The sequence below is a fragment of the Miscanthus floridulus genome, chromosome 8 (assembly GCF_019320115.1).
Source record: "Miscanthus floridulus cultivar M001 chromosome 8, ASM1932011v1, whole genome shotgun sequence".
In the NCBI taxonomy this organism is placed as follows: Eukaryota; Viridiplantae; Streptophyta; class Magnoliopsida; order Poales; family Poaceae; genus Miscanthus; species Miscanthus floridulus.
Window position 1 is genome coordinate 4939912 of NC_089587.1, and position 21759 is coordinate 4961670.

A 21759-nucleotide genomic window follows, 5' to 3' on the forward strand; every position below is an offset into this window, starting at 1 on the left:
GGCCAAACAGGTTAGATGTAAAAATAAAAAAGCAACTAGATTAATTATTTCGAAAATTATTTGAAAAAAGGTTAAAAAAAAATCCCGGGAGGGCTACTAGAGGAGTATAGCCGTCACTGGATTTGCAAACAAGTACCTAGATTGTGGAACTATTCCAATGGAAGCCTCTTCGCAAAAGGTGAAAGAAATGATTTGATGCAGAGGCAAGAAATGGACGATTTGGAGGGGCACTTCCGCTTAACGGTCTGGCACGACGGGTAACGCGGGGTTCGCGGTCTGAAGTGCTCAACGGTCATCTCGCCAACGAACATGTCCAGCTAGCACTAGCAGTACAGCTGTGCACACGCGCACGCGACGTAAGCTCACTATCTCATGTGGTTTAACGTACTCCGAGTTAGTTGGACGTAATTTGGCGTATGCGGAAACCATTCTTTTAGCTGGCAAAGAAGTGTGCCAACTAAGTTGAGCATATTTAGTTCTTTACGTTATCGACCAATGCGGTCGTGAATGACATGACTTTTTTTGTACAGTTGTGGCATCATGTTCTGTTTTGGCGTTTGTGAAGGCCGTGGTAGTGGTCTCGCATTTGTGTGTGTTTCTTTGGTCGAATAAGGCTAGACACTTCTTATAAACAATGTACACTTAGAAGAAAATGGATGAATCATTTTGCATAGGTTTAATTTTACAATGTGTAGCATACACTTTTACATGGGAATGACACAAATCTTAAGTACTAAACTAAAACTTTGAATTTTATTGTAGTTTGGGTGGAAACTGTGCAGAAACAAATGAATCATCAACCACAGTTGGATCTCCGCATTCACACAGAGGCGGGTTGCCAAGTCGCTTTGAGGCGGGTTGCCAAGTCGCTTTGAGGTGGCTTTGATCTTCTCCTCGTCCATCATTGGTGGAGGGTTCGGGGTGGGTGAAACCCAACGCTTGATGTCCTCGTATTTTGTTGGAGTAAGCACCCATTTCTTGTGGAAAAGGAGGAACCTTGGGTGTGTATTGCCCCCTGCCACGCCAACCCGCCTGGCAGCGGTCCGCGTTTCACTGACCTGCCATGGTGGCAGGCCAGCCACGCCAGGCGGGCCGGCATGTCGGAGTTGTTTGCTGGTGCGGCCAAATGGGTTAGATGTAAAAATGAAAAAACAACCAGATAAATTTTAAAAATTGTTTGAAAAAAGGTTAAAAATAAAAAAAATCTAGGAGTGCTACTAGAGGAGTATAGCTGTCACTGGACTTCCAAACTAGTACCTAGAAACTATTCCAATGAAAGTCTCTTCTCAAAAGGTGGAAGAAATGATTTGGTGCATAGACATGAAATGGACAATTTAGAGGGGCTCTTCCGCGTAATGGTTTGGCGCGTCGGGGAACGCGAGGTTCACGGTTTGAAGTGCTGAATGGTCATCTCGCCAGCGAACATGTCCAGCTAGCAGTACAGCTGCGCACATGCGCACACGGCGTAACGCTCATTATCCCACGTGGTTTAATGTTCTCCGAGTTAGTTGGGCGTAATTTGGCATATGCGGAAACAATTCTTTTAGCTGGCAAAGAAGAGTGCCAGCTAGGTTGAGCATATTTAGTAGCGATTAAATGTATTCTTTACGTTATCGACCAATGCGGTCGTCAATGACATGGTTTTTTTGTACGATTGTGGCGTTATGTTATGTTTTGGCGTTTGTGAAGGCAGTGATAGTGGTCTCACGTTTGTGTGTGTTTCTTTCGTCGAATAAGGCTAGACATTTCTTATAAACAATATACACTTAGAAGAAAATGGTTGAATCATTTTGCATAGGTTGACTTTTAAAATATGTGTAGCGTACACTTTTACATGGGAATGACACAAATCATAAGTACTAAACTAAAACTTTGAATTTTACAGTAGTTTGTGTGGCAACTATGTAGAAACAAATGAATCATCAACCACAGCTGGATCTCCTCATTCACAGAGGCGGGTTGTCAAGTCACTTTGAGGCGGCTTTGTTTTTCTCCTCGTACGTCATTGGTGGAGGGTTTGGGGGAGGTGGAACCCAACGCTTTAAGTCCTCATATTTTGTTGGAGAAAGCCCCCATTTCTTGTGGAAAAGGAGGAACCTTGGGTCAAACTTGTGAGGCCCATCGATCCACTGAAAGAAGTAGCACATCTCCTCGCTCTATAAAATAGAATGCCAACATCAAAACAGGTATCTCGTAGGGAACATAATACTATGAACTATTTATAGACAATTACTTACACAACAATCACCAGATGTGTAGTACGCTCGGAAAGCAGTATCTGGATGCTTCGATTCAACCATGTGGGCCTGCTTACCATAGTCACAATTAGGAACTGATAGTTTAGGATGGACAGGTGCATATCCTTGCAAGAAGCGTTGGGGTATAAATCTTTGGGACGACCTCATTTTCTCCACTTCTCCATACAATACATGTATCAAAACGGAGGGTACTAAGAAAGCAAATCCAGTTGCCTAAATTCCTAATCTAAACATTTAATGGTAATATAGACAAATAACCCATAATAACTAACTAACTAAACTTAAACTTAGCCTAAACATAACAACTATCAAACTAAAATATATAGAGATTAACAAAAATTAACCTACACTTAAACACGCTAACTAAAATTTCTAACCAACTTACTAACCTAAACATAGAGCAAATGCAAGTACATGTACACGTAAAAATCAAGGGCAGCCACTAAACCTAACCTTCCTAACATATTCAATCTACCAAAAATACTTTGCATCTCTTCCAAACAAAGATTATGCTTCAAACCCTAGGTACCAAGCCAACTCTTCAAATACACCATGAAAACATGAAAATGAGCGGGGGAGGAAGAAACAAGTGAGGCAGAGAGGGAGGGAGGGAGCCGTGCCGAGGCTCTATATCCCCCCCCCCCTGTCGTGCCAGGCGGGTTGGTGCGGCAGGGGCCATGCCCAAGATGATGACGCGACAAGGATGGCCATGTCAGCGGTCCACGCTTCGCTGACCTGCCACGGTGTCAGGCCAACCACGCCAGGCGGGCCGGCGTGTCAGAGTGGTTTGGCCGCGCAAGGGCAATAGGCGCGGCCAAACGGGTTAGATGTAAAAATAAAAAAGCAACTAGATTAATATTAAAAATTGTTTGAAAAAAGATTAAAAATAAAAAAAATCTAGGAGGGCTACCGGAGGAGTATAGTTGTCACTGGATCTGCAAACTAGTAACTAGATTTTGGAACTATTCCAATGGAAGTCTCTTCACAAGAGGTGGAAGAAATGATTTGGTGCAGAGATAAGAAATGGGTGATTTGGAGGGGCTCTTCCGCATAACGGTTTGGCGCGACGGGTAACGCGGGGTTCACGTTTTGAAGTGCTCAACGGTCATCTCGCCAGCGAACATGTCCAGCTAGCAGTACAGCTGCGCATACGCGCACGCGGCGTAAGGCTCATTATTCCACGTGGTTTAACGTAGTCCTTGTTAGTTGGGTGTAATTTGGTGTATGCGGAAACAGTTCTTTTAGCTAGCGAAGAAGAGTGCTAGCTAGGTCGAGCATATTTAGGTCGTGAATGACATGGCTTTTTTTTTGTACGATTGTGGGGTTATGTTCTGTTTTGGCGTTTGTGAAGGCAGTGGCAGTGGTCTCGTGTTTGTGTGTTTCTTTCATCAAATAAGGCTAGACATTTGTTATAAACAATGTACACTTAGAAGAAAATGGCTGAATCATTTTTCATAGGTTGAATTTTACAATATGTGTAGCATACACTTTTACATGGGAATGACACAAATCGTAAGTACGGAACTAAAACTTTGAATTTTACGGTAGTTTGGGTGGAAATTGTAAAACTGACGGATATATGCTAGGAGCTCATTAAATAGGAACGTTCCAAAACAATATATCCAAAAGATATGATGTATTACTTGGCTAATTTTGACTACACAATTAATGTAGGGACACCTAGCTTCTCATTTTCTTTCTACAGATTTAGAATCAATGGAAAAGGGCTAGTTCTGTGGCTCAAATAATAAGTATGGATATATCACTTTGTTTGCACTTGAGTGGATATTTGGATCATCCATTTCTGTAGGCTCTTTGTGGCAGTTTTGGATTGTGACTATTTAATAAGTGGCATATCCAACTTATCTTTTATTCTATAGGTGTACATACATTTTTAGGTTATAACATTAATGACTGGAGAAAGAAGATTGATCGGAGATATTTAGATAGGCACCCTTTTCATGCAGATAGGACATACGCGGATGTCTTAGGAATAAAAAAGCAATACATTTGTCAATTGGTCATCTCATCGTACTTGTTGTTTTGGACATCAGGTCGTCAGCAGTCACCAAAACGAGGGAGGCCATCTTTTCGATGGTCAAGGCGCGGCTTATCTGGCCATGCCATCGATTCCTAATTGTATACCAAAAAAATAAATCTTAAAGATATAAAGATAATAAAAAGATAAAAAGAAAAATTGTGAAGCCTGCGTTCAAGATATTAAATAGATAGAAGTAAAATTTGCATGGCCCTGCCATCTTATGGTATGTATATCCCTTCTTTTTTTTATTTTGCTTTTCTCTTTTCTACTTTCTCTGTCCTTTAATACATTTGCATTTATAGATTCTAGAATAGATTAAGATAGAACACAAAAGATACATGTGTCCTCATTTTATTTTCTAATCAAACGTTATCATCAGCATGATTAAATGTATTTTAATCATCTATTTCTACAGGCTCTTTGTGGCAGTTTTGGATTGTGACTTATTTAAGAAGTGTGGCAGTATAGCATATCCAATCTTTTATCTATTAAGGGTTCAACAACATATGTATTGGAAAGGGTCTGTGGTCTAGTGATGTTCTCCTCGACAACGAGGCGTATGTGGTGACGAAGGTAGGGTTTGCGTGCATGTGTGCGTTCATAGGGATGGGTGTGCATCCGTTGTGAGTGTCTGAGTTGTACTGTGTAATCGCAAAAAAAAAGATATATGTGTGTATGCATTTTTAGGTTATAATACTAATGACCAGAGAAGAAGATTGTGGAGAGACTACGGGCCTATTTGGCTTCCGTCGCATATCCCTGTGTCGGGGATCTAGCGCCGCTGAGTGTGGCCCACGAACGAGCGCCACACTTTTGGCGAGAGTTGGCACTGAGTTACACAGGGAACAACGCCACACTTTCGACATACCCAACACGCGGCAGCAATCGAACACGGATATGGAATGTGTGGCCCACGAAACGAGCGCTACACTTTTGGCGAGAGTTGGCCCTGAGTTGCACAGGAATGGCGCCGCACTTTCAACATACAGCATGCCGCGTGCACTTCAGGTGTGGCATGCTATGGCTATGAGCCACACAAACCTTACGTCCTTGTAGATGGCACCCTTTTCATGCAGATAGGAAGTCTTATCATATGAATAAAAAAGGCAATATTTGTCAACTGGTTATCTCTTTGCACTTGTCGTTTTGGACATCAGCAGTCACCAAAATAAGTCAACGTGGGAAGCCATCTTTTCGATGGTGAAGGCACGCCTTTATGCGGCCATGATATTGATTCGTAATTGTATATCACGAAAACAAATCTTTAAGATATGAAGATATTACAATTAGATAGATAAAAATAAAATTTGTTCTCTATATCCTTCCTAAATGATAGGAATAGAGATTTTGGTGAAAAACTGTCCTCCAACGGTTTCTCTAAATGGTTATCAAATATAACCATCTTCTATTCCGGATTTTCGCTAGCCAAATATAGAAGACAAGAATGACTCTTTAGAGTGACCACGAGATATAGAAAAACTGTTGGAAAGTGAAAAGATATAGAAAGCGATTTTCATGCAAATGACTCTTCAAATGGAGATTTAGAGAGTGAGATGTAGAAAGCCTCTTGGAGATGCTCTAAGAAGATAAAATAAAATCTGCAAAGCCTGCATGCCATCTTATCTTATGGTACATATCTATTTTTTTTCTCTTTTCTGCAATATACTATATTATTACATCTTAAAAAATACAATTCTAACTTTCTAAGTATAATCAATGTCAAACTATTTTAAGTTTGACTAAGTTTATAAAAAGTAGTATCAACATACTATGTAAATTTGTTTCACGACAAATCAAACCATAGTTTTTAGTATATGATAAATGCTATTTTTTTATATAAATTTGGCTAATTTGAGATCATTTGACTTAGTACTACTATCTAGAATTGTATGTTGGATGGAGGGATATATAGGTAACTCACATGTTGATTCTCATCTTTTACCACACCTTCTTCCTCCATATCATAGTCGCTTCACAGGTGGGGCTAAATTCTTTTCCGAAGATTGTTTTACGACAGATCCCTATTTAGCTACCAATTATAGCAATGATGAGTCAGACCAAGTTCCTTAAAACTGGTTTTCTAATGCAAACGTGCATGCAATTGATTTGCTCTTCTTGATAGCTCATATACTACATGCACTACTATAGATAGCTCGTCATTGTTGGCTAAAAAACCACTGTCACCGCTGATTTCACGAATTGACGATGATAGCAGGCAATGATATGGATCTTCACCACTGTCGGTTTGAAAACATGTGGTGAATTGTTTTATAGAAAAAACACAATTGCACCTACTGCCACCCATACGCGCCGTGGCATCGTCGTCCACACACAGCCCAACCATGTCGCTCGATTGCCGAGCTCACGCCTGTGCCAACCCACGTCATTCGCCACCAAGCTCGCCACTTGTCATCATTTGATCCAGGCGGATCTAGGCCATCGGCGCCACCGTCGCATAGATCCAGGCTGGGGTGCCACACCCTCACCTGACGCCACCATGCCTAACGCCATGCCTCGCCCTAGGCTGCCCTAGATCTGCCTTACCTGGCTATGGAAGAGGAAGGGGCAATGGTGGGAGAGGAAGCTGCGTAGGCAGAGGGGGCAGCACGGGTAAAGGAAGAGGGGGACACCAATGGGAGAGAGCCTGCGTGTGTGCTTGAGGGAGAGACGGCTAGCATTTAAGTGTATATATACTTGCGGCTGGTTTTCAGTAACGCTTTGTAGCCTCGGTCTACGCTGGCGGATACTTTGCCACCGTTGTTAGTGGCCCCCTCTCTTGTAAATGCTTTGATGCCGAGAACGTGCTAGCCGTCTCCTTGCCGGATGCTTTGTCGCGATGGTCGGCTCGGTGTACGCTGGCGGGTGGAAGAGGAATTTGGGGGAACCCTGATGGCGTCTCCCTCTCGCGCAACCCCTTCGCGTGGAGCTACGCGGGCAAGTACGTCCCCGTGGCGTGGGCGCACATCCTGGACACGAACATAGCGCTGCTGGAGGCGCAGCGCGTGAACCTGGGACGCTCCAGCACCGGCGCCACGTCCACGTCGTCGGGCTCCACCACTGCTCCGGTGGTTGGCTCCACCACTCCTCCGCGCCCAAGCAGAAGCACCAACAGCTCAACTTGGAGGTGCTTAGGCCACCAGAGATGCGCCGGAGCAGCTCGGCCGAGGCGCTCCACGAGTGACACCGCGAGCGCGTGCGACAGAGGGAGCAACATCCTCGGCACTCGCCTCGTGCAGTCGCACGGACCAGAGCGGGCGGCGGCGGTGCCAGCGGAGGGTGCGGCGAGCGCCTGGTGCTACACGTGCGCCGCCACAACCGCCCCGCGTGCTGCGGCCTTACCTGCAGCACGTGGAGTCCGTGGCCGACGAGATGGAGCAGCACCGCCACGAGCTACGGCAGTTCGCCAACGCCGACGTGGGCACGGCCACGGGCGCGACGCGCTAGGCGTCGGCTTCCTCAAGGGCCGCGCCTACTACCACCGCCTCGGTCGCATCTGGCGTGAGAGCTACCTCCTCCATGGCCCGCCGGGCACCGGCAAGTCCACGTTCGCGGCGGCCATGGCGAGGTTCCTGGGCTACGACATCGACCTGTCACGCGCCGACGAGGAACTCCGCGTGCTGCTCCTGCACACCACCCCGCGTTCGCTCATCCTCGTCGACGTGTCGTGCTGCGGCGAGGAGCGCGTCATGGGTGTTCACCATGCGCGGGGGCAAGGACGCCATCGACGCCGCGGTGCTGCGCCTGGGCTAGCTGGACGTCCACATCCAGTTCACACACTGCGACTTCGAGGCGTTCAAGGCGTTTGCCAGCAACTACCTGGGGCTCAAGGACCACAAGCCTGTGCGCGATCACCAGGGTGGTGTACCCGATCACGAAGCGGTCCAGCGCCTCCTTCCTGAGCTTCTCCGAGTCGGAGTCAAGCGCGCTGGTGACCTCGTCCAGCAGCAGGATGACGGAGTTGTGGGCGCTGGAGGGCCTGGCGCTGCTGCGGCGGGTGTTGACGAGCGCCGCCTCGTGCGCCTGCTCCTGCATGCGGATGAGCTTGGCGTAGGTGCCGTTCTCGACGTTGGCCATGAGCTCGCCGTGCTCATGCGTGCCCATCTCAGCCGAAGATACGAGATGACAATGATAGGGTGTTTTTTATAAAATTTTATCTAGTCAGCAGCTACATAAAGGGGTATGGACCTGTGGTACACGACTTAACAAGTCTAAGGAGCCGTATTTCGAGTTTGAGAGTTCGTGGACCTAAGTGGTACGGAGCCGCAAGTTTAAGGGCCACCATTGTATTTAACTCTCTTTTTTAAGATATATCAGATGTGAAGCGCTCTTTTGAGTGTCTTTGTCATCAAAAAAAAAACTTAATTATCTCAATAGGTTCGTGATGGCAGCATGTAATTCGCTCATCACTTACAAATCGAGCATATTGTTCCAAGTCGCACGCACTGCACCATAAAAATAGGCTGCTGAATGCTACTGCAAGCCAGCCTCATACTGAAACAAGAAAACATGCTTCTTCTATCTCATCATCTCATAAAATACTTCTTCCAAAAAAAGAAAAGAGAGACAGAAAATGGACATCAAGTGAAAAGAAAAACATTTCATATTTCTTTCCGCAAGTACACATGCGTGCCGAGATCTAGTAGACAGTGGGAGAGGACGCATAGAAAGCATCGCATTTCTCTAATAAAAATTAAAACGTTACTAAAATTAATTATGTAGTAGTGGGAGATGACCCTGCATACGGTCGGTATTGTCGCTCATTGAAACTAGTTAGTCTTTTTTTTCTGACCTCATTGAAATTAGTTAGTTAATATCACAACCATAATGCTACCATTAAGACCCTCTCTCTACCCACTGCTGCATGCCTCGCTCGCCTAATAAAAAAATCAAGGCCCAATTCGGCTGGCTGAAATTTGGCTGCTGCTGATGCTGATGCTGATTTGTTGTGACATAAAAACATTGTTCCTTCGCTAAAAAGTCATCATGAAAAAACAGGGCCCAAATCCCCACGAAAGCTCGTCACCCCCACTCCGCGCTTGTGGGCACTGCTTCACGACGCTGTGCGGCCGTCTGTCCCAATCCGCCGTGCCACCGCTGAAGATGTGCATGCAGCCCGTGGGCCAAAGGCCCGGCCCAAAGCACGGTTATTGGGCCCGACCCGAGCACGGCATGGCCTGAACCCTAACCGGGCCCGTGCCGGCCCAAAGCCCGTAGCAGGCCGGGCTTGGGCTGAGGCCTCGGCCCGGTGGAGGCCCGGCAGCTGGAGGGGCTATATAAGCCCCCCCCCCCCGCCCCGGCGGACCCCCACCTTCGGCCATTCCCCCTCACTCCGCCCGCGCCCGCAGCTGTTCGCCCGCCACCCTCGCCTCTGAGCTCTGAAACCCTAATCCTAATCCCCACCTTGCCTCGCCTCTCGCCGCCCGTCGCCCACCGTCGACCACCTCCCAGGCTACCGCTACCGACGCCGGATGTTGAGATCTCCTCTTCTATGATCTCCCCCCTCCTCGTCTCACTTCTTCCTCCCTACCTCTCTGACTAGTTTGACTCTATGTCTCTCTCTGACCGGATCTTGGGATCTCCTTTTGTCTTCCCCCTCTTCCCCGTCTCGTCTTCGTCTTCTTTTCCATTTCTCTGACGCCGGGCTCCGTCTCCATGCAGGCAAGTACCTCTAACCCTAACCCTAACCCTAGATCTAGTAGGCAATCACACGAACCCTAATCCATTTCTCGGTGTTTTTGGTTCGTAGGTCGCCGGTGTGTAGCTGGTGCCGCAGGAGGCGTTGAGGGACGGTGCCGGTTGGGTGGGTGCCATCTGCCATGGCCGGCTCTGAGTTTATGTGATTGTTGAATATGAATATGTGAACCTGTGGTTGTTTGAAGTTTGAACCTGTGATTGTGCTGTTTGAAATATGGTGTTTACTGTGTAACGGGCTATGGGCTGGCCCGATGGACCAGTGGGCCATGGGCTCAACGGGCTGGCACGGCCTGATATTCGGCCCACGGACCGTGCCTGGGTCGTCCACCAGGCACGGTGGACTGTTCAGGCATGGCCCGGTGGCCCGGTGGGCCAAAAGAGCCCGAGCCCTATCGGGCCGTGCCTGGCCCGGGCCCGGGCCGTGCTGGCCCGTTGCTCATCTTTAGCCACCGCCCACTCTGGCGCACCGCCATCCCCCGTGGCACCACCGTCTCCCATGGAGAGGAGGAATCCTCCGCGTCAGGTACGCTGCCAGCCGCCCCACCGACTGTAGTCGGCGCCGGACCCGGTCGTCGGCGCCTCGCCCTCCGCCTCCAAGCTCCATGCATGTGCTCGACGAGCGCAGAGGCGCCTCCGCCCCCCACCGCGCCGCCGTGCTCCGTCCTTCGCTGCGCCCAGGCCAGGCGGCCAGGAGAGGGGGGCGTTGTTGGCCAGTCCCAGGCCAGCCGTAAGCGCAACTGGCCGCTGCCAGGCGACGGCACCATCCTCGGCTGCTGGCTAACCGAAACCGGCCATCCCCCGCTCTAGGCTGCGCCATATGGAAGAAGGGAAAACATATGTTGCAAGCGTTTGTTTTGAGTGTTTGAGGTATGTTGCAAGTGTTTCATACGGATGTTACAAACATAGATCGGGATGTTGCACATGTTGCAATGGTTGTACACGTATGTTGCAAGCTCTTGTTCTCAATGTTTCATCTGTTTTTTCGATGTATGTTGTGTCGGTGCAGAAAGTGACCAATATGTAAATATTTATAGTTTTGCTGTACGTTGTGATCGGAGGTGGCCTAGCACTCAATGACACATGGCTTATACTGGTTCAGACAACGTGCCCTACGTCCCATTTGAGTCAGTCAGTGACTTTATTCCTGAGCCCAGGTGCTCGAAGTTTGCTGTGGGGTTACAAACGGAAGGGAGAAAGATGGGGGTACAAGAGGTCCGGTCGGACTCTGGTCTGAAGGGCCGAGAGTGACGGGAGCTCTACTATGCGCTAAGTGTTTGAGCGTGTGCTCAAGGTTTGAACCTAGTGGTTCTGCTGTTGTGTGCTAGTGAACTGATTGATCTATCTATTGGGAGAGAGCGCATCCCCTTTTATAGGTGAAGGGACGGCCTTACAAGTGTGAGAGAGAGAGAGTACCATTGCTACTAAGTCTTGTTGCCCACACCGTTGGGTATAAGATGATTGTAGGCACCCATAACACTGTTAAATGTCATATGCATGTGGGAGGTTACGTCGTCTTCTTTTGATGTGGCAGACGTCGGTGCCTGTCATACTGTTGATGCCTAGAGGCATGTAGGGGGTTTTGCCATATTCGCCTGGTATGGTAAACATCGGCGCCCACAACACTGTTGATACCTGGTGGCATGTGGGGGGGGAGCCTTACCATGTTTGTCTGGTATGGGAGTTGATGGCGCAAATGTCGGCGCCCACAACACTGTTGATACCTGGTGGCATGTGGGGGGGAGCCTTACCATGTTTGTCTGGTATGGGAGTTGATGGCGCAAATGTCAGCGCCCACAACACTGCTTGGGTCCTGACATGCTAGGAAGGTTGCAGGGTACCCTTCTGACATGCCCTATTGGTACTGTCCTACAGGTGTACAGGGTATGGTCTTCGGTATTGCGGTTGACTTGAGTGCCCTGCCTTACTTTCTCCATCTGTTTCTGGTCCTCACCGAGCGGGCGTCCCCGGTCGGTTGGTCCTAGTCAGCTCTAATTGCGCCAGTCGGAGAAGAGCTGTAAGTAGGGGTCTGGCGTATCTCTGGTTGGAGACGTGGGTCAGAGTCGAAAGTGGTATTTGGCCAGGCCTTCCGGTTGGAGAGGCCGTCCAGAGGCAGATCGGAGTCGGAAGCGAGTGTTGTTCCTCTTTAGTGGGACCTTCCGGTCGGAGAGGCGGGCCGGAGTCAGAAGCAGGCGCCGTTTCTCCTTGGCTAGGCCTTCTGTTTGGAGATTGGATTACCCTTCTGGCCTGTCATTTAGGTTTTTGGGCCGGCCCATGAGTTGCGCGTCGTTCGCAACGTTGTCTGCTGGACTGAGCCTTTGTTGGGAAGCCGATCCATGAGGGACCCCGGGTTTATGAACCCGACAGGAGCCCCCGAGCCCCCAGGCGATTCGGGTAGAATCGTCTGGGGAATTTTTTTTGTTTTGACGGTGGGTGCGCGCGAGTGCACCCGCGGGTGTAGCCCCCTAGCCCTGGGCGATTCGGGTAGAATCGTCTGGGGGTTTCATGTTGCCAGCGGGGGAAGTTTTGTTTCGTCAGCGGGTGCACTCGCGCGCACCCGCAGGTGTAGCCCTCGAGACCCTAGGCGGTTTGGTCTGAATCGCCTGGGGGGTTTTGTCAGCGGTCAGTTTAGGGATCGAACGAGATAGAGTTCACGGATCCTGGCGTCGGGCGTAGCCGAGGCAGTTTTAGGGATTGGGCGAGACGGAGTTGTGAATCCTAGCGTCGGGCATGCCGAGGCAGTTTAGGGATTGGGGGAGACGGAGTCGTGGATCCTGGCGTCGAGCGTGTCGAGGTAGTTTAGGGATCGGGCGAGACGGAGTTTGCGGATCCTGGCGTCGGGCGCAGCCGAGGCAGTTTAGGGATCGGGCGAGACAGAGTTCGCAGACCCTGGCGTCGGGCGTAGCCGAGGCAATTTAGGGATCGGGCGAGACGGAGTTCATGGATCCTGGCGTTGGGCGTGCCGAGGCAGTTTAGGGATCGGGCAAGACGGAGTCGTGGATCCTGGCGTTGGGCGCAACTGAGGCAGTTTTTACGGATGGGGCAAGACTGAGTCATGGATCCTGGCATTGGGTGTGTCGAGGTAGTTTAGGGATCGGGCAAGATGGAGTTCGCGGATCCAGGCGTCGGGCGCAGCCGAGGCAGTTTAGGGATCGGGCGAGACGGAGTTCGCGGACCCTGGCGTCGGGCGCAGCCGAGGCAGTTTAGGGATTAGGTGAGACAGAGTTCGTGGATCCTGGTGTTGGGCGTGCCGAGGTAGTTTAGGGATCGAGCGAGACGGAGTCGCGGATCCTGGCATCGGGCGCAGCCGAGCCAGTTTTTAGGGATCGGGCAAGACGAAGTCGTGGAACCTAGCGTCAGGCGTGCCGAGGTAGTTTTTAGGGATCGAGCGAGATGGAGTCACAGATCCTAGCATCGGGCGTGCCAAGGCAGTTTAGGGATCAGGCGAGACGGAGTTCGCGGATCCTGGCGTCGGGCGTAGCCGAGGCAGTTTAGGGGTCGGGTGAGACAGAGTTCGCGGATCCTGACGTCGGGCGTGCTGAGGCAGTTTAGGGGTCGGGCGAGGTGGAGTCGTGGATCCTGGCGTCGGACGTGCCGAGGCAGTTTTTAGTTGTCTTGAGCCCCTGAGCCCTGTTGGGCTTGGTAGGGGTCGGTTGAGTTTTGTGCGTTACCCCATCCACGGTTTCTCGCAACTAGAGGGGCTGAGCTAACGTCGCTTGCCTCAATGGCTCGAGTGACGCGCTCGGTGAGCTCGCTAACGGGTATGATCGAGTGAAATCTGGGTCCGTCGTTCGTGACGGGGTTGGCATAGCCCTCATGTGACATTCCACTGCTCCTTAACCTGCAACCCGGTAGATGCCTAGGTCGTTCCGGAGACCGACCCGGGTGACCTGCTGGCCTCCCCTCGATGGAGATTCTGTGGGTTTGGCAGAGGTTAGGATCAAGCGAGAAGGTTGAGATGACCCTATCTGCTTCGGGGCAGACTGGCCGAGGGCCACTCGGGGCTCATCTGTGTTTTCTCCCCTGGCTCTATTTGACGTGAGGCGGCCTCGAGCCCTTCGTGGGCTAACCTTCGAACCCCGGTCGTTTGTTGCTCATGTTGAATGAGGCAACTGCTGCTTCGTGACGCAACACGGATCATTGTGATGCATTTAACTGCATATGCGATGCCTCAGATGTATGAAATGAATGAATGCGTGCATGGATGAATGAATGATTATATAAAGAAATAGTGAGGGTTGGTAATGTTACCTTGATGACTCGAGTGACGGGGTTTGAAGAGCTCCAATCGGAAATGTCCGACCGGGATCCGCGCTCGTCGTTCGTGATGGAGTCGGCATGGCCCACATGGGGCGTCCCATTGCTCCTTAACTGTCTCTCGACGTTTTCCTGAGTCGTTCGATTGACTTAGGAAGCCCGATGGTCTCTCTTGGGCGGAGATCCCATAGTTGGGCCTTTCCAAGTCCCGCCTAGGAAGGCGGAGGGCCGCCAGCACGTGGTGGCGCTTTGTTTCTCGTGCCCGGTCGTGCGGTAGTGGTGGGCCATACCTAGGCCATGTCCTATTTGACCAAGCACCGTTCCATCGGGCAGGGTGTGTCCCATTGGTCAAGGTGCGTCCCATCGGTCAGGGCGCGTCCCGTCGTTTCCCATCCGCATTTGAATGGGGGATGGGAGAGGGTTTTTCGCCCCAATCCTTTGCCCTTCTTCAACTGCTGCATCTTCTCCTTAAATAGGGGAAGGGAGAGGGAAAGGAGAACTCATAGACCCATTCGTGATTTTAGAGTGCGATGTTGAGCTGGAGGTCATCCAGCGTAGATGAGGTGGTGCTAGCCGCCTTCACCGAGAAGGAGTTGCTTTCGTCGAAGGAGGTGGCGCACTGGAGGGTACTGCACATCGCCGGCTTCGTCAACGTCTGCGAGTCTTTTGTCGGGATGGAGCCGCATGTGGACTCCTTCCGGCGAGTCTTCTCTGGGCGAGCCTTGTCGGAGAGGAAGACGCTCGGGACTGCGCTGGTGGGAGGTTTCGCCCTTGCAGCTGCTCAGGTTGGCCAGTTCATAAAGTTTGATGAGACATCTTCCATCCATGGCGGCCATACCTCGGCGGGCAGCGTCCCTACCTAGGAGCGGCCTTGACTGCATGAGAAGGTCAGGAGCTCCATGCTCTTCTGCTGAGCATCTATGGGTGCGACGCCCTTGAGGGACCCGTTGTGCTCGCCGAAGTCGAGGGAGCGGAACCGAGCGGGGCCCTTGCGGCGGTGGTTATGTCCGGCGGCATGTGCCGTGGCCTCTCCTTTGGCAGCAGCCGATGCCGCCGAGCGGCCATAGTAGTATTTGGAGTAGAAGTAGTCGTCAAATGTAATCGTTAAGTTCGTGGGGGAGCCCTCGTGTGAACAGTTTTTGTATCAATGAATACATCAGTTCTGTTTTGTGATAGAATCACTATCCGTTTCTTGTTTTTTATCCTAGTATAGCTTTGTTTTTATCGTTTCTTTTTCGCACCTGCCCATTCGTTCCATAGGCTGCAACTTTTAAGAACCTGGGCATGGCCCACGAGGCTCGTAACCGTAGGTCGTGGCAGGGTGCGCTCGGTCGGGAGTAAAAACAAAGTCACGTAGGGTAATCAAAGGAATGGAATGTGCTTTCGTTCGGGCAAAAAGTTTTTGCCATGTGATAGTAAAAAAGAGAGGTAGTATTTAGTATTGTACCCTCATGGAGCCCCCGAGCGACCCGTGCTGAAAGTGTTTAGGCTGGGGTGCTTTACAGGAGCAAGTATTGAATAAAAGCGATAAGACTGAATTTAGGGGAAAAATCGACATAGCTGTTCAATATTCCAAGTGTTGGTGAGAACATTGCCATTGTCATCTTTTAGTCGGTAGGCGCTCGGTCAGATGACCTCGGTCACCGTATAGGGTCCTTCCCATGGTGGAGAGAGTTTGTGTTTCTCCTTCGTTGATTGGGTCCTCCGGAGTACGAGATCACCGACTTTGAGGATCCTCTCCCTGATCTTCCTTTCATGGTACATGCGGAGAGTTTACTGGTAGCGAGCGGAGCGGATGACGGTCGTCTCGCGGGCCTCCTCGAGCAGGTTGACTACGTCTTGCTGAGCCTCCATGGCTCGGTCACGGTCGAAAGCCTTCACTCTTGGGGCGCCGTGGTCGAGGTCGGAGGGCAGCACTGCTTCACCTCCATAGGCTAGAAAGAAGGGTGTGAACCCTATGGATCAGTTCGGGGTCGTTCTTAGGCTCCATAGGATCACTAGGACCTCTGTGATCCATCGCCCGACGTACTTGTTGAGTCGATCGAAGATGCGTGGCTTAAGTCCTTGGAGAACCATGCCGTTGGCATGCTCGACCTGATCGTTAGTACATGGATGTCCGACCGAGGCCCAGTCGATCCTGATGTTGTATCCATCACTGAAGTCCAGGAAATTCTTCCCGGTAAAGTTAGTCCCATGGTCAGTGATGATGCAGTTAGGAACACCGAACCGGTAGATGATGTCGAGGAAGAATTTGACCGCCTCTTCTGAGCGGATGTTGGTGATGGGCTTGGCCTCTATCCACTTGGTGAACTTGTCGACCGCTATGAGTAGGTGAGTGAAGCCGCTCGGGTCCTTTTTGAGGGGTCCTACCACGTCGAGGCCCCAGACCGCGAATGACCAGGTGATGGGGATGGTTTGAAGCTCTTGTGCCGGCAAATAAGTTTGCTGAGCGTAGAATTGGCATCCCTCACACCTGCGGATGACCTCCTCTGCATCTCGTAGTGCGGTGGGCCAGTAAAAACCTTGGCAAAAGGCTTTTCCGACCAGCGACCTTGGGGCCACGTGATGTCCGTAGATCCAGGCATGGACCTCGAGGAGGAGCTGCTTCCCCTGGTTGGTAGGGATGCACTTCATGAGCGCCCCCAATGGACTCCGTTTGTAGAGTTCGTCACTTCAGTGGGGTAGATCCCCACCGCCTTGGTTTCCTCCAGTGGGTGGAAGGCCGTCCAGGAGGTTGGTTTGTTGCAGTTCAGGACTACTGGGGTCGACGACTCCCCGAGCTACGGGAGCTCGGACGAGTTGATGACCGTGGTGGTGAGCTCGAAATGCTCGCGGTCGTACATGAAGGCGTGCGAGAAGGCGCTGCCCACAGTGATGACGCCATTTGGTCCCGGCATCTTTAGCTTGAGGTAGGTGTAGTTAGGGATTACCATGAATTTGGCGTAGCATGGCTGCGCCCAAGATGGCGTGGTAGGACCCTGGGAAGTCCACCACTTTGAAGGTGAGGACCTCCGAGCAGAAGTTGGCTCGGTTGCCAAATGTGACGGGCAGATCGATCTGCCCGAGCGGGTACGCCTGCGCTCCCGGGATGCGCATGGCATCAAGGGTGTCGACGTAGAGGATGTTGAGGCCGCTGCCTCCATCCATCAGCACCTTGGTGAGGCGCTTCTTGCAGATGATGGGGTCGACGACGAGCGGATAGCGTCCTGGTCTGGCGACGTGGGAGGGATGGTCCCTCTGATCGAAGGTGATCGGAGATTCCGACCAGCTAAGGAAGGAGGGGATGTCTGTGTCAGCGGTGCATGCCTCTCTGTAGCGTACCTTATGCTGGCGCTTGGAGCAGATGGCGTCGGATCCCTCGAAGATCATGATGCATTCCTCAGGGTCAGGGAAGCTGTCCCCGTCCTTGCCTGCCGTGCCTCCTTTCTTGGCTGCTGCCTCTTTGCCGTCTCCTTCTTTCTGCCTATCGGCCTATCGCAGCAAACGTTTGAGGAGCTCATAGTCCTTGTAGAGGTGTTGGACAGGGTAGGCATGGTTGGTGCACGGACTATCCATGAGCTTGTTGAAGTGGTCAGGTAGTCCCTACTGGGGCTACTTGCCCGCGCGATCAGCTACGGCGACCAACGCGGTGTTGTCCGGTCGGCGCCGATCCTTTTTGTTCTTCTTGCCCATCTGTGTGGAGGGGCCCTCTTCTTGGTCCCCGCACTTGGCCTTGCCTTTGTCCCGGCCTCTATTGAAGACCGCTTTGACCGCCTCCTCGCTGGAGGCATGGTTAGTGGCGACGTCGAGCAGGTCTCGGGTGGTACGGGGCTTCCGGCAGCCAAGCTTGTGGATCAGGGACTCGCAGGTCATCCCAGAGAGGAATACACTGATGATGTCCGCGTCGATGACATCAGGGAGGGAGTTACATCGTTGGGAGAACCTACGGATGTAATCCCGCAGGGACTCGCTGGGCTCCTGCTGGCAGCTCTTGAGGTCCCAGGAGTTACCAGGGCAGACATACGTCCCCTGGAAATTTCCGACGAAGACCCTCTTGAGGTCCGCCCAGTCGCGAATGCTGTCGTGCAGGAGGAATTCAAGCCACGCCTAAACATGTTCTCCCATGCAGATGGGGAGATATTGAATGATGAAAAGGTCATCATCCACCCCTCTGGCTCGGCAGGCGAGCCAGAAATCTTCGAGCCAAATACCGGGGTTCGTCTCCCCGGTGTACTTGGCGATGTTGGTGGGCGATCGGAAGCGCTGTGGAAACGGCGCTCTCTGGATACGCCGGCCAAAGGCCCGTGGTCTCGGGCCATCCGGGCTGGGACTCCGGTCGTCTAGCCGGCGACCATGCCTAGGGCGCGTTTCACCGCTCCCCTCGATGCTTCGGCCGGGGCCCATGTCGCCTGCCCTCATCGCCGCCCGATGGATGTCATCATCATGTCGAGCCTGATGCTGGTTGCTGATGACGCTGCGAGCGTCTTGGTGCGGACCGAGCCATTCTCGTATCGGCGGTTGGTGTGGAGCAGGTGCCAGGTCGGACCGCACCGCAGCCGCGGCCTCCTGTACCGCGCTTGGCGACCGTAGTGGTGAACGGATGGAGCGATCCATCTGGTGCATCCCCACTCCCCTGGTGGGGAGAGAGGCCGCGAGTCGGAGTTATGATGCGAAGCTTTCCGCCTGTTGAACGGCGGTGGCTTCCACCAGCGCCCAGAGGTTCTGGTAGACCGCCCACTACTGGGGGTCGACAGGCTCGGGTACGCCGCGCAGAAGCATTGCCGCAGTGGTGATGTTCTGGCTAGCCCGAGCGAACTGTGGGGGGTCATTCCCCTCGTTTATGATGTCGCGCCAGACCTGGCGGGCGCGACCCCGGGCGTCGCTCGCCGAGTCACGCGCGTGGGGTGCAACATGCTGCACCGAGCGCGTCGGCACAGGCGGCGGTTGGTTGTGCCGCCGTTGTCGTAGCTCCTCGGCATGCTTTTGTGTGGGCGCGAGGGCCCCCGCACATGGGTCCGGAGGGGTGTGAGTCCGCAAAGACTCCGCCACCATCGGCGGCTGTCCCAGAGCGTCCACCATAGCGCACTCCCAGGATAGACGGTGGCTAGGTGCCACGTTGCCGATGCTGGAGTCGTCGCTCTCAACCTCGTCATCCAGGTGTTCGTGGAAAGTGGTGGGAGCATAGCTCGCCATTCCCACGAATTCGGATGTGAGAGGGGGCGGCGCCAGCGTCCTTCGGAGCCCCCGAGCGTATGCATCCGCGAGGGACGTGAGGCCATAGGGGAACCGGTCGTACGGTGTTTGCGGTGTGGACAATATGGTCCCTCTGGATAATCGGCGGAAGATAATAAATAGCGAGTAAATAACAACATGTACATTACTCACAACGAGGTTTGAGTAGAGCGTTTGCTTGGATTGAAGCCCAGGCGTCTCATCGTTGAAGTCGTTGTGTGTCCCGGAGCCGATGGAGGGCGCCCCTTCGACGGGCGCCGGAACAAGTGCCTCCTCGCGGAGGTGTAGTACGCCGAGCCGGTCGGCGACGAAGTCCAGGCTTCCAAAGAGGAAGGCCTGGGATGGCTCAAAGACGGGTGGAACCCAGATCCCAACGGGTGGAAGTGCGAGAAACTCCAGCGAGCCGAAGTGAGTCGTATCGCTTGAGCCCGCCATGGCAAAGGTGGCGGAAAAGTGGACCATCCGATGACCAAAAGTGTGAACGTACAGCGTCTTCCCCATGGACGGCGTCAACTGTCGGTGCAGAAAGTGAGCAACACGTAAATATTTGTAGTTTTGCTGTACGTTGTGATCGGAGGTGGCCTAGCACTCAATGACACATGGTTTATACTGGTCCAGGCAACGTGCCCTACGTCCAGTTTGAGTCGGTCGGTGATTTTATTCCTGAGCCCAGGTGCTCGAAGTTTGTTGTGGGGTTACAAATGGAAGGGAGAAAGATGGGGGGTACAAGAGGTCCGGTCGGACTCTGGTCTGAAGGGCCGAGAGTGACGGGAGCTCCGCTATGCGCTAAGTGTTTGAGCGTGTGCTCGAGGTTTGAACCTAGTGGTTCTGCTGTTGTGTGCTAGTGAACTGATCGATCTATCTGTTGGGAGAGAGCGCATCCTCTTTTATAGGTGAAGGGGATGGCCTTACAACTGAGAGAGAGAGAACACATGCTACTAAGTCTTGTTGCCCACGTCGTCGGGTACAAGATGATTGTAGGCGCCCATAACACTGTTAAATGTCAGATGCATGTGGGAGGTTGCGTCGTCTTCTTCCGATATGACAGATGTCGGTGCCTGTCATATTGTTGATGCCCAGAGGCATGTAGGGGGTTTTTACCATGTTCGCCTGATATGGTAAACGCCGACGCCCACAACACTGTTGATACCTGGAGGCATGTGGGGGGAGCTTTACCGTGTTTGTCTGGTATGAGAGTTGATGGCGCCCACAACACTGTAGGGTAAATGTCGGCGCCCACAACATTGTTTGGGTCCTGACATGCCAGAAAGGTTGCAGGGTACCCATCTGACATGCCCTGTTGGTACTATCCTATAGGTGTACAGGGTACGGTCCTCGATATTGCGGTTGACTTGAGTGCCCTGCCTTACTTTCTCTATCTGTTTCCTGGTCCTCACCGAGCGGGCGTCCCCGGTCGGTTGGTCCCAATCGGCTCTGATTGCGCCAGTCGGAGAAGAGCTGTAAGCAGGGGTCCAGCGCATACCCGGTTGGAGATGCGGGTCAGAGTCAGAAGTGGTGTTTGGCCAGGTCTTCCGGTCGGAGACGCCGTCCGGAGGCGGACCGGAGTCGGAAGCGAGTGCTGTTCCTCTTTAGTGAGACCTTCCGGTCGGAGAGGCGGGCCGGAGTCAGAAGCGAGCGCCGTTCCTCCTCGGCTAGGCCTTATGTTTGGAGATTGGATTACCCTTCTGGCCTGTTGTTTAGGTTTTTGGGCCGGCCCATGAGTTGCGCGTCATTCGCAACGTTGTCTGCTGGGCCGAGCCTTTGTTGGGAAGTCGGTCCATGAGGGACCCCGGGTTTATGAACCCGACATGTTGCAAGTGTGTTTATCTGGATGTTGCATATGTTTTCACACATATGATGCAAGTGTTTTATCTAGATGTTGCGTATGTTTACAATGGTTTCAAGTGTTTTTTTTCAGGTGTTTTTGCAAGTGTTTCAGACACAGGTTTCAAATATTTCATTTGTTTTTAGACGTATGTTGCAATTGTTGTATCTGGATATGTTTTAAAAATAGATCGAGTGTTGCATCTTCCTCATCGCCGCCTTTATGTTGTCTCGCCTCGGTGTCAGGCCCGGGAAGGCGGAGGCGGTCCCCACTGGTGTGGGCGGGCCCCACGTACTTGCGGGCGGGCGCAGTGGGCGAGACGTGGGTAGGCAGGCGTGGGACGTGAGACGGGGGGCAGCGACGCGGGTGTCCGGATGGGGGGCTAGCGTCCGGACGCTTGCCACGCCCATGTCACAAAATTTTTTTTGATAGGCATGTCACAATTATTTTGACCAATGGTAAAAAATAAGAATAAG